This window comes from Acinonyx jubatus, chromosome B1 (genome assembly GCF_027475565.1).
Source record: "Acinonyx jubatus isolate Ajub_Pintada_27869175 chromosome B1, VMU_Ajub_asm_v1.0, whole genome shotgun sequence".
Lineage (NCBI taxonomy): Eukaryota > Metazoa > Chordata > Mammalia > Carnivora > Felidae > Acinonyx > Acinonyx jubatus.
In genome coordinates, this window is record NC_069382.1 from 19,895,878 (window position 1) to 19,908,725 (window position 12,848).

The window sequence follows — 12,848 nt, forward strand, 5'->3', positions numbered from 1 at the left end:
CATTTTTTAAAAAAATATAGGCTTAATGAACTCCCAATGGGATTCTTCTTGGAATTTGACAAAACAAATATCTGAAAAATAAAAGTAGCAATAGAAGTTGGGAGAGCAGAAAACTAGCCCCAAGAGATATTCAATCATATTGAGTGCCTATATGAGTAAATTAGTATCAGCACCCCCCACCAAAATGCTGAAAAATACTCAATTAGAAAAATGTAATGAGGAAAATTAATTATAGCTAACATCCATTTTGCTTACTATATGGTAACCACCATGCTAAGTATTTTATGAGCATTTTATCATTTAATCCTCATAAAAATACTACAATGTAAGATGATGTAGGATTTTCCAATTGATGGGACAATCTGCTAATACTTTTGATAAACATAGAGATTTAACAGCATTTCTTAACCAGGATTCTTCATCTCAAACACAAAACACAGAAAAATGATTTAAGTGACAATTCTCAATTCTCCCAAGGCTGGTACCTACCCGGTACCAGTCCAGACACAGAAGAAAAATAAATTCTCAGTAAACAATGGATGCCTTAGAGTTTAATTCTCTTACAAGTGAAAAAGGCTGCCTTATACCATAACACCAAGGCAGTATCTAAGTAGATTAAATATAGATCAGGAAGATAAAAATCAGACAGATAGACAAGCAAGAAAACAGGATGGGCTTTAAAAACTGAGTTCTTACAAGTATGGACTGCAGAAATAAAAAGGATTTTATTCACATAAAAGTAAATCCTAAATTTACACAGAATAAGTAGTAACTGACAAACTGGGGAAAAAAATCTGAAAGAAGTATGAAATAAAATCAGTATCTTTACTATACAAAGAATTTATGGGGGAAAAAAACAAAATAAAAACATTAAATAAAAAACCAAGAAAAACAAGTATAAACAGGCAATTTAAAAAGAAGTCAGTAAATATAAAATGATAAAAATATTAATAATAAAGTCTAGCTGCAAATTAAAATAAGGGACTATTAAATTTGCTATATTACACGTATTCCTTTGCTGTAATCTTCCAGCAAAGGGAAACTGGAATGCTCAGTCACTATGGTGACACCATAAGCTGGCACAACCTTTCTGGCAAGCATTTTGGCAGTACTATATCAAGAACTAAAACCGAGTTTTGACCCTGTAATTCTATCTCTCCACAGCTAATATAAGAAAACAAACTTAAATGTGGGGGGAGGGAGACTATAATGCAGGAATTGTTCATTATGCTATAATTGTGATAAAACTGAAAACTAAATGCTAAACAACAAGCTGGATGCTACTGGGCAAAAGTAGCCTTCAACCATGTAATTATGAAGGCTGAAAGATATTGCCTGTGTTTATAACATCATAGAGTAAAGAAGAGGAAAACAAGCAATATGCAAAAACTGCCTATAGATTTTAAAAGACTAAGGATACATACTAAAGTGCTTGCATGAAAGGAACTGTTGGGTGTGGGGGCAAGAATGTAATCATTTTTGCTCTCCTCTCATATATTTTCAGCAATACTTTATATTGTTTTTTATACTAGAAATTTATTTAAGAACTTTACAAAATAACTGATACCCATAGAGAGGTATGTTCAGTGAACTGACAATAAGATGAAACATTCCGCAACTGCTTTTTTCTAAATTTACCAATATAATTTATAACATTAAAGAATAAGAGCTCCAAAAACCACACATGCAGTAGAGATAATACCACCTTTAAAAATACAAGAACTTTAAAATTTAAGTTACAATGGAAGTAAAAACTCTTACATATCAATGTTTTCCTAAAATAGTGTATGCTGTGCTATTAGTAGAGTAATAAAGTTTAAAGATAAATTAAAAATATATCTGGAAAGACAATATTCTACATTTTATTTTTATATTATGATGAACTCCCCCTAAAATGAAAAGCTTCTTCTAAGGATCTATTTGTAGGTTAAATGACTGTGAACACTATTAAGCTTCTAAAACAATTTAAAAACCATACATTAAAATCAGTTTGGGAAAAGTAGGTCAAATACTTTCTAAATCTTTTAAAACACCATTTACCAAATAAAGTCTATTAAGTTTACAGAATAAACAACTTTGTCTACAGTTATGAGATAAAAACTCATGAGGAAAGAATATTTAATAACTTAATGATTCCAAGTGTATGTAAAAGGCACACTCCTATACAAGTATTACTATGAAGCTAAAGAAATAATTACATGTAGATCAATTCTCAATATATTAACAGCTGATTTATCTAAGATAGTATCTCCTGCTATAAAATGTACAAAGTTGCAGGCAAGTATTTTCCTTCCTGCTAACCTCTCTAACCACATCAAAGTCATTTTTAGAAACAGATGCCTGCCTTCTAAATTTTGTTCCGTAGATACATTAGGGTTTTTATATAGTTTTTATTATTTTAAACTACGAAATGGAAAGACTTCTAATCATCAAAATACTAGGTATGAAGACAAGACCAATTCAAGTAAGCTTCCAACGGCAGAATCAATAATAGGACTTCGTGACTACTATGATGTGGAACATGAAGCAGTGAGAAAGCTGTCAGAGACTGAGTCCTAGGTTTATAGTTTGAACAACTGGATGTATGAGGATACGTGTACAGCAACTAGAGAAAGGACAGGTTTTTGTTGAGAGAAGATGATAAAGTCAGTTTTAGCAGTGCTGGGTTTGAGAAGAAATCTAGCTGGAGACAGACTTGCAAGGCATCTAGTCAGAAAAACACTTGAAGTGGAACAGAAGGCTTGGGGAGAGGATCAAAAGGAAGACCCTTAAGACGGAGACTGTAGGGACACTGATATTTAAGAGACAGGGAGGAAAAGAACACTAAAAAGGTACAAAAAAACAGGAGTGAAATGAGCGTGTGTTAGAAAAGGGGAAAGTGTATAAAGAAGGAGAGTACTGGTAAGAATGCCAAATATTTGTCACGTTAAAAAAGTACTGAGAAGTGTCCACTTGGATTTAGCAACAAGGAGGTTACTGAAGACCTTAGAATGAGCAATTACAGCAAGGTGGTGAGGGTCAATCCCATATATGGAATGCATCTATTGATGGGAAGGGACAAGGATAAAAGAGGTCATTAGGTAATTTTTTTCAAGGAATCAGTCTATGAAGGGAAGCAGGCAGAGATGGGCATGAAGACAGTTTTGTTAAAAGCATGTTTAAAATTTGTTGGGCAAGAACTAGTAGAGGAAGATATTGAAGATGCAGAAAAGAAAGGACATAGTGGGTGGTCTCTGAAAAAGCAGGAGCAACTGGGACCCCAGGTGTAAGAAAAATGATTAGCTTAAGATAGGCAGAAAACACCTCTTTTACTGAAACCAGAGGAAAGGAGGGAAAGAAGAAAGTAGATAGAGGCTGGTTAGCAGATCTGTTCGTAGGAAGAGGAGGGCATCTGTAAGAGATGTGAAGTAGAAAGGACTGAGCCTTAAATGTCAGGGTGAGAGGCAGGGTCTGAGAGATTTCAGAAGAATAAACGAGAATGACTGTGGGCAGCACTAAGGATTCAGGTGAGAGCAGGCAACATTCACTGAGAGCACCTATCTGCAGTGTGAATGTTTCCCAGCTGTGCTCATCAGCCTTGGTCAAAATACTCCACTGAATCCATCCAAGGTAGGATTTTGCCAGGCAGATTTCATAGAAAGACAATAAAACAGAAAATGTGAAGAAGCCACTGGAAAACAATCAGTGCAAGGGATGGATGATGGTATGGGAAAAAGGGGGATAAAAGTAAAATTCTTCCACTTTAAAAAAAAATTTTTTTTTTAATGTTAATTTATTTTTGAGACAGAGACACAGAGAGACAGGGTCAGAGAGAGAGGGAGACACAGAATCCGAAGCAGGCTCCAGGCTCTGAGCTGTCAGCACAGAGCACCACACGGGGCTCGAACTCACAAACGGAAAGATCAGACCTGAGCCGAAGTGGGATGCTTGACCGACTGAGCCACCCAGGTGCCCCTTTAATATTTAAAAAAAAAAAAAAAAAATTTTTTTTAATAAAATTCTTCTACTTTAAACAAGCACTTCCACCCATCCTATGACCTACTAAACTAAGTTTCAACGAATAAATTTCATTTAGCTATTTTTTGACATTTTGGTTATTTTTGCTAAGGTATCATTTGGACTATTTAGAACTTTTTTGGCTCCCTTATCTTGCAAAGATATGAAATGCAAAAATACTATGGCAATTCATAAACTTTCAGTGACTGATCTTTCTGAAGAAAATCCTGTTGCAAGATTCTTAACTATACAAAATTATTTATATATACATATATATAATTACAGTATTAGTTACCACATAAATACCTATGACTGACCTAAGGTTAACCTTTGAAATAAGAATATAAAGAAGAAATTAATCAGCTGAAGAAAAAAAATTATTTTTCTAAAATCTTCAAATTCAGATATCATCTCTGACATAGCATTAAATCACTCCTAACCATCTCTGGAAATACCTTCTTGAAAACTGTAATTATTTTAGAAATATAGGAAGTACAGTTTTTTTCTAAATATTTACTTGGAGTCACAAAATAACCAAAAGTGGTACTTTATATATTTGTACAAGTTTTTCTAAAGGTTGCATTATTTGGGGTGTTTCTTTTACTAATTATAAAAATACCTGGTACACTGTTCTGAAAGTCTTCATACAGTGTCCAATTGTACTAAGCACTTTTAATGGAAACGGAGAAGAAAATGCTTAAGTATTTGGTATTATGTGTTGTTTAATCAGTTTCATTTGAGGAATTTCTCAATTTCTTCTCCATACTTAAGATGGTCAAGTACCTAAAAAAAAAAAAAAAAAAAAAAAAAATCACACAGGATCTTTTCCACAGCACTTTCAATTTGAGATTTTCTTAAAATTTCCATAATTTTCTAGAATTTAAAATATCTTCTGTAATTACCCTCTTCAAATTAAAAAAAAACTTAAGATATTGGGGGAAAGGGGATAAAAAGACTACAACAAAATATAACAATTTGAATCAACAAAAACCTTATTACACCTCACTATGTACTAGGTATTGCATCAAGTCTATTTTATGGTATAGTTGTTCTGCACAGAACATTTCACATCAACAAAATATACCCTTGCTCAGAGAACTGAGAACAGAGGTCAGTTAAATTCTGCTTGCTAAATCCTCTCCCTCCCTACAATTTATACTCAAAATCTACCACTTCCTTGTCATGGATTACATATAACACCCAGATAATCTGTAGGCCCTGCTACCACCATCAACCTGCAATCTCAGTCTTCACTGCCAATTCCATATTCACTGGTAACAGCTTTCTGTCATCCCTTTCCACTGGACCATTACAAACAAACTCCCTACATCTTCCCTTTCTTCCCAAATAGTCCTACTTCTTCTGCTTCAACAAAATCCCAAGTCCCTCTAAAAGCACTATTTCCTTAGAAATCTTTTCTAAAAGGAGTACTACTCTTCCTGGTCTTCCAGACTCATGAGGAAAGGATCACATTTGCAAACCATTCTTATTTAATGCTTAACCTTCCTCTTTTGAACAAATTAGTCATGAAAAATATCACTCTCCCATACTTGGACACCACTTCCTATTGTCCTCCTCAAGACAATCTTGCACTTTTCTTGGTAACAAGTGGCTCACGGTTTCACTCTCCACCTCATTTCCTGCTTTCCTGATTTTTCTAAGACTGTGGCTTGAGACCCAACGTCCATCTCATCTTCTCTATTCCAATGCCTTTTTCACTCTGGACTGATAATTTGTTCAAGATCCTCAAGTTCTGAAATCCCTCCTTCTGATCCTGAATCCTTGCATTCTACTTCTCTCACTCGCCCGTTCCTGCAGAACCCGCTCTTAACCCTGCTGCAAACTTCCAGTCCCTTGGTCATTCTTCTAAGAATCCATTAACTTCTTGCTTCCTTACTCAACCCCAAACACAAACCCAAGTAACCCATTCCAAAAATGCCTTGCAAGGATCTTTGACTTCCTCACCTACTTGCTCATTCTATCAATTAGTGATAAAACCCAGTACCTGCTCTGTTTCTACTCATAAACTGTCTGACAGCAGGGAAAGTTATAAAATGGCTCTGGCTATGTCCACTATTAAGATACACCATATTACACTATACAAACACAAATGCACACTTTCAAAATGTAGGTTTACTCCATGAAATAAGGTACCTCGTCTGTTTCTCACTGCCATATCTCCGGTACTTTACTGTCATTAAGTCACACACTGTAGGCATTCAATTAAATTTGTAAGATGAATGTATTGCTATGTACTCTGTTGGCTTCTTAATGAATTCCCCAGTGCGATTATTCCAAATACTTTTTCTATTTTTCCCAAGTGTCAAATACACTTGTCTCCTTTACAAATGGCCCAATCCTCTAATGAGGAAACCAAAGGTCTTCTAACATGAGTTAACACAATTGCCCTACATTTTTATTCCATCTTATCCATCTTCCCTAACATGTTAAAAAGAAAATTGTCTTATAACTGGTTTTATAGTTCTTTTTATTTACTAAATGCCTACTATATCAGTCTAGTGTTAAAGAACACACACTCACGGGACACCTGGGGTGGCTCAGTCGGTTGAGTGTCCGACTTTGGCTCAGGTCATGATCTCGAGGCTCATGGGTTCAAGCCCCGCATCCAGCTCTGAGCTGACAGCCCAGAGCCCGGGGCCTGCTTCAGATTCTGTGTCTCCCTCTCTCTCTGCCCCTTCCCTGCTTGTCCTCTGTCTCTCTCTCTCTGTCTCTCTCAAAAAAAACATTAAAATTTTTTTTAATTAAAAAAAAGAAATGCACACTCACATTTGACCTTTCCTGAGTTCAATTTTTCTTGTCCTATTAGTCTCCCAATTAACAAAAATACTGAGAATACTAATAAAGATACAAGTCAACTGCCAATCTGTATTTTCTCACTATAGTTGGTTTAGATCATAAGGGAGCTAAGGACGTATCTGCTTTCCTGGAAAGCAAGGATATATTCTATTTTGAAAATGGGTTGTCTTACAATTTCAACAATGGAATTAAATTCAGACTCTGACATTTTTCTTAAAAGGGCAATTATTTCTAAAATGCTTTTTAAGAAAAATTTATTCTGACCCTCATCCTTTAGTCATTTAATTTCTAAACTGTCCTTAGGAAACAATTACTTAACTTTTCCTAAGTGAACTTTCATTGGCTTTTTTTTTTTTTTTTTTTTTGCTGGTCAGAGAATATCTTTAAATAACCAGCATCTGACAATGCACTGAGCATAGAAACTAACATTTAAAGTACTTTTAGACCCCTAAAAAAAAAAAAAAAAAAGCAAAACTTCAGTCAAGAATAAATATCACAAGCCTAAATAAGTAGAGGAATTTGTGAATAAAAAATAGAAAGTCAATTAATAGAAAAGTTATAGAAAATGACTTAAGATTAAGTGGATTTGGAAAGAGAGGCTATCCAATAGCTGTTACAGGACAAATTCAAACACAAATGGGCTGAAGAAATTCTGTGAAGACAAAGGCAATTCAAAATGCAGTGCTTCAACTATTCCACTATTTAGTAATTAGGAATAACATGGCTCTTTTCTGGCAAAAGTACGGAGGCAGACCAAAGTGGCATGCCAAAAAACAAGGCAAACAGGGCAGCAAACCCAGAATGTCTGTTTACTAAGTAGAGAGGAACCTCAACCATGCAGCAGTCTCCACTATATAGTCTTCAACTATAACACAAAGGACGATAACCTACATAATTAGGTCAAATTACCTGTTTAAAACTAGTTTTAAAGCTCAGAAACGGCTCCTTCTCTGCTTCACACTTCAAAGCTGTTGCCTGCTTGTGATTTAAAACAAAAAAAGTCACTTTAGTAAATTCTTTACTTACACTATAAGGTACAGAATAACAAATACTATACTTATAGCCTAAAACATGTTTATAAAAATGAACAGAAAAGGAAAAATCCAATTTAGCAATATTTTAGACTGGTTACCTTAATCCTCTTGAAAAACTATGATATACTTAAGTGATTAAATCTTCCAAACAACAATGTGATACATTAATATCTACTTTGGTGCATAATGAAAATGATCACCCTAATTTTCATGTAAACATCCAAGCCAAAATCAAGTCATTAACTTTCTGACATTGAAACTATTCTAGAGCTTTGCATTTCCAATGATGAAAAAAGGTTTACTTGAAAGCTAGATACTTAAAAGAAAATAACCTTGTCACGATATACACACATGTTTACCTTCTGTTCAAAAACTCCTTATAATGGTTTCCAGGACTCTCACCGGGAAGGTGATAGGCAAAGAAAAGAGCAGGTGCACGCGAAGCTCTCGAACACCCACTCCGGTAACCAGAGAATACCAGAAGGCGGAGTCTGGAAAGCAGTTATGAGGCGGGGGTGATAGGGGCGCCCAGAAAGCCCGCTTCTTCCAGCGCCAAATTACGATCCGTTACTCATAAGGCACATGACACAGACCTCAAACCGGTGAAAAAAGGGGGGAAAATAATAAAGAAAAAAAGAAAAAATCAGAGAAGACGAGCTCCCGAGAAGTGAGCCGTAGGATGAAAAGTTTGGATGACCCGCCTCCCTAGCAGGGCCTACTATCCAATCCCCAAACACCATTTCTGCAAAGCAAGCAATGTTTCCCGAATCCCACTTGGCATTTAGTTTTCCCCATCTTAGGCCCTTTCTAACTGGACGTGCAGAAGGGAAACAATGCGGGGGGGGGGGGGGGGGGGGAGGGGGGTTGCTAAATTAACCAACATTCCTCTCACAAGTATAAACCACCTCTTTGCCAAAGTCAGGAAAGCCTCCCCACCCCACCCCTAGCCTTTTTGCTCTAAGAATACCCAAGACAGCAAAAATCCGCTACTCAAAAATCCCAACCCGAAAGTCGCGTCGCTCCGCACCTGGCCTTCGGCACCCAAAATTCTAGACACCGAGAGCGTCACACGATGGAATTTGGGAGTGGGGTGGGAGGGGGCGCAGTCACGTACACTAAGGCCACTAAGGCCCCTAGCTGTGGAGAACTCGAGCCCTGTCCCTGGCAACCAAACCACAGCCCCCGCTCCGCTTCCTCCACTTGCAAGGGACGTTCCGTAGCACACGAGACGCAGGGCGGCCCCCCTCTCCGGAGCCAGAAAATGAGAGGGGCGCGGAGGCAAGAAGGGGGCTCGGCAGTCGCTAACGCGTCCCTAGGTGCTCACCCGGAGATCGCAGCGTTTGGCCCGGGGAAAGGGGCGTGAAAACCCAGGAACCCACAGAGAGGCGTGGGCCCGAGGCCAGGGCCTACAGGGTCAAGTGTCCCAGAGCCGTTGCTCTCCCGCCCCTGCGCCGCGCTGCCCTCGGTTGCCAAGGGCTGGGGACGCGCAGCATTACCTGTAAACGAAGCAGCCCCTCCTGCCGAGGGTGGAGTGGCGGCCAGGCCCTGCGACCCGCCACCGGCAGGGGTCCTCCCTCAGAGACCAGAGCAGGGAGCACCCACAAGTTCCCTGGCTGCCTAGGGCCCAATGGCCGCCTTCTCTACCTTAGCTAGTCGGCGCCAACCGCCGCAGCCACCGCCATCTTAGGATCTCATTGTGGTGGGAGAAGAGGGGCGGGGGGACTGCAGAGGGGGCAACGCGCCGTGAGACTGCGCCGTCTCCTCGGCAACGGCCGCGCGGGGGCGAGAATTCGCCGGGGCGGGAGCCGCAGTGCGATCGACGCTCTAGGCTGGAGTCATGTGACCGCCGAAGTCTTTGGTGTCACCTCGGGCTCTTTAGCCTGGCGGTGACTATACGAACAACCAGAGACTACATATCCCAGAATGCCAACTGGATCCTGGTTTATGAACCCCGCCCCCCGCACTTCCTCCACGGGAGGGATAACTACAAATCCCGGCATGCTGTGAGATACCGGCGCTGCTCTGTGATTGGGAGGCTCCGGGCCTGTGCGGAAGTAGATTGAGCCCCCTCCTTAGCTGGAAAACCGGAAGCTCGTTCCGGTTTTTCGTGTGGGTGCCTGCTCCGGACTCTAGCCGGAAAGAGGAGAAAAGACGAAAGTCGTTCTTCTGTCCACTGTACACCTACATCCGAGTTACTAAGAGATGGAAACAGAAGGGCCTTTACGATGTAGTCCTGATTTTACACGGTAGGCATTAATCATGGGAAGTTAATTGGCCAAACCACTTAACTGTATATAGCTAGTCAGCGGGAGAATCCTAAATGTTAGTAATGAACACCACCTTGGACTAATGTCCCAGTTTTTTCTTGGAAGAGCCAGATGATTTCAATCAAAATTTAGTAGAAGGAGATTTCGCTTAAAACTAGTGTCTGAATTCTCTTTTTATTGATGCTCCTATCTCATCGGTACCTCTGTCGAGAATGAATTGATAGGTTCTCCGTAAAAATTCGTAATTCAACTGAGTGAATTCTAAGATCTAATTGGCTTTATTCAATTCATGAATTGAGCAGCATCCCATGTACCAAATAGAAAGGAGATCTATTGGAGCGGTAGCAAAGGAAAGTTTTTTAAAGGCAGAAGGGTTGGAAAAAGGAAATTATTAGCAAAGAGTGCATTGTTTCTGGCAAGGTTGCCTTCCATGTAGAATAGAAAGGCCTACCAGATGGATTACTAACCTGTTGACCAAGTAATTCCAGGTTGACTGGTTAAAGGTTACATTTCTGGGGTGTTGAAACTGCAGTCAGGTTAGGTATTAGGTCTTGGTTTTCTGATTTGGGGGTTGGCACTCATGATTCTCTTGGGGGCTTGCTGTTTCCTTCTTAACATTCAACACATACACACGAAAAATGTGATGGTGACTTTTAAGGCCTTCAGTGTCCCTCTCTGAAAACTTAAAACACCTTCAGTTTTACTTGAGTGCAAGGGCATTCTATTTTTAGACAGTTTGTGAGATGGGTTTGTTTTAAGCAAAATAGAAGGAGGAGGAATAGACATTTAGGTTCCAACAAGTTGTTCTCATAACCAACAGAAATTGTTCAAAAGCCAGTTAATAGAACCATATCTCAACACATAATTCAGGTAAATAAAGCTCTTCCTGAAACTATACCCAGGCTCAGTCTCATTGCTATGAGACTTTGTCATATATGTTTTAATACATTCTGTGTGTCTAACATTGATAATTATTTAGGTAACACATAGTCCCTGCTCTTGAAGGGCTCATGTTTTAGTGAATGATGGAAAAATAGGATGTATAAATAAATTCTGTCTTGTAAGAATACAAAATGCTGTGGGCATCCAAAGGACAGGGTGCCCTGGGCCCCATTTTAATTCCCCCACTCTAAGATCTTGGGCAAATTATTTATCCTTTCCTCAATTGCCCCATCTATAAAATGAAAGGGAGGCAGTCATGTTGCCTACCTTGTAGGGATTTTTTTTTTTTTTCAAGTAGTGTTTATTTTGTACAAGGCCCAAGTGAAACATTTTCTCTGTTGTGATTTTCGTAATTTTCCCAACTATCCTGAAGAGATTGATTCTGCATTCTTTCCATTTTACAAGCAAGAATTTAAGTAAATTACCAAAATTCTGACAGCTCCAAGTGGTAGAGCCTTGGTGAAAGTGAGGTCTACTGTACTCTTTGGAGGGATTTTTTGGTTAACTAAGAGAATGAGTGGAAAAAATTACTGGCACATGGTAAGGCTCCAAAACATTAGTTGTCATTATTATTATCACTATCATCATTTTGTTTTTATACATGTTTTTATTTTTAAATATGTAGAAGCTACTCTTATTAAAACCATTCAAATGAATTTAAAAGCATTACTGAAATCAACATTGTCATTATGCCTTTTAAATTTATGGTCTCTAAAAAATGTCAAAATACTATTATGCCTGTTTAGTGAGGGGAGTAGTCTGAGAAATTTTTGTATTTAAAAGACACGCTCCGCGGGGCGCCTGGGTGGCGCAGTCGGTTAAGCGTCTGACTTCAGCCAGGTCACGATCTCGCGGTCTGTGAGTTCGAGCCCCGCGTCAGGCTCTGGGCTGATGGCTCAGAGCCTGGAGCCTGTTTCCGATTCTGTGTCTCCCTCTCTCTCTGCCACTCCCCCGTTCATGCTCTGTCTCTCTCTGTCCCAAAAATAAATAAAAAACGTTGAAAAAAAAATTAAAAAAAAAAAAAAGACACGCTCCGGGGCGCAGGTCATGATCTCTCAGTCTGTGGGTTTGAGCCCTGCATTGGGCTCTGTGCTGACAGCTCAGAGCCTGGAGCCTGCTTCGGATTTCTGTCTCCCTCTCTCTCTGCCCCTCCCCTGCTCATGCCCTGTCTCTCTCTCTGTCAAAAATAAATACACATTAAAAAAAATTTTTTTAATAAAAAAATAAAAGAGACCCCCCAACTCAAATATGAGCATTACTGATCTTAGCAGAGAACAGAGGAAAGAAAAAACCTGAAAAACTATAAAATTATTCCAGGATTCCAAAAACTTAACATCTAATTCAGAAAATAAACCTAGTGCAAATGAATCGATTTAGTATCAGTAGTGTATGAATATGGCAAATAAATGATACAGACAGTAAGTGCTTTGGGAATTCAGAGAGAGAATATTGATATATTGCTTCGAAGATAATGATGGCTCCAGGATTTCTGTGTAGAATGAAATTAGGGGCAACAGTCTGGGGGAAATGTAGATGGGGGACATGTGTGGCCTCTCAGAGATACACATTGAAACTGTATCTCAGTTTCCCACATTTATGAACAACTTAATACACATATTAAACATGAGAGAGGGGGCGTAAGGCGTAAGCGGAAAGGGGCACATTTCAGCCACATAGTACAACCAGAATTAGTGATGGATAATGCAGAAACCAGCCTGGGTGAAGTAGAGGATTCTTACGGGTTTCGGAATGCGGAGGCAAGAGAGGATAGCCAAGACTGATGAACAGGTAT

The 12,848-nt window shown here is 39.0% G+C and overlaps 2 protein-coding genes across 27 annotated transcripts in view; one reads left to right on the forward strand and one right to left on the reverse strand.

The window, feature by feature from the left end:
- The window catches only part of PCM1 (pericentriolar material 1), an 82,942-nt gene extending 73,247 nt beyond the window's left edge, over nucleotides 1-9,695 (reverse strand). For 6 of the 26 annotated variants that reach the window (XM_027077218.2, XM_027077214.2, XM_027077217.2 and 3 more), the window contains exons 1-3: nucleotides 9,344-9,693; nucleotides 7,723-7,791; nucleotides 4,616-4,779 (exon numbers count right to left, since the gene is read on the reverse strand). The gene's annotated coding sequence lies outside the window, so the exon portion shown is untranslated. Of the gene's footprint in view, nucleotides 1-4,615; nucleotides 4,780-7,722; nucleotides 7,792-8,206; nucleotides 8,441-9,343 lie in introns of all 26 variants that reach the window. The other 20 variants (XM_027077222.2, XM_027077221.2, XM_027077219.2 and 17 more) reach the window with 11 other exon arrangements.
- Nucleotides 9,696-9,979: 284 nt separating this feature from the next.
- The window catches only part of FGL1 (fibrinogen like 1), a 52,401-nt gene continuing 49,532 nt past the window's right edge, over nucleotides 9,980-12,848 (forward strand). Inside the window, exon 1 of the mRNA XM_027077229.2 lies at nucleotides 9,980-10,093. The gene's annotated coding sequence lies outside the window, so the exon portion shown is untranslated. The remainder of the gene's footprint in view (nucleotides 10,094-12,848) is intronic.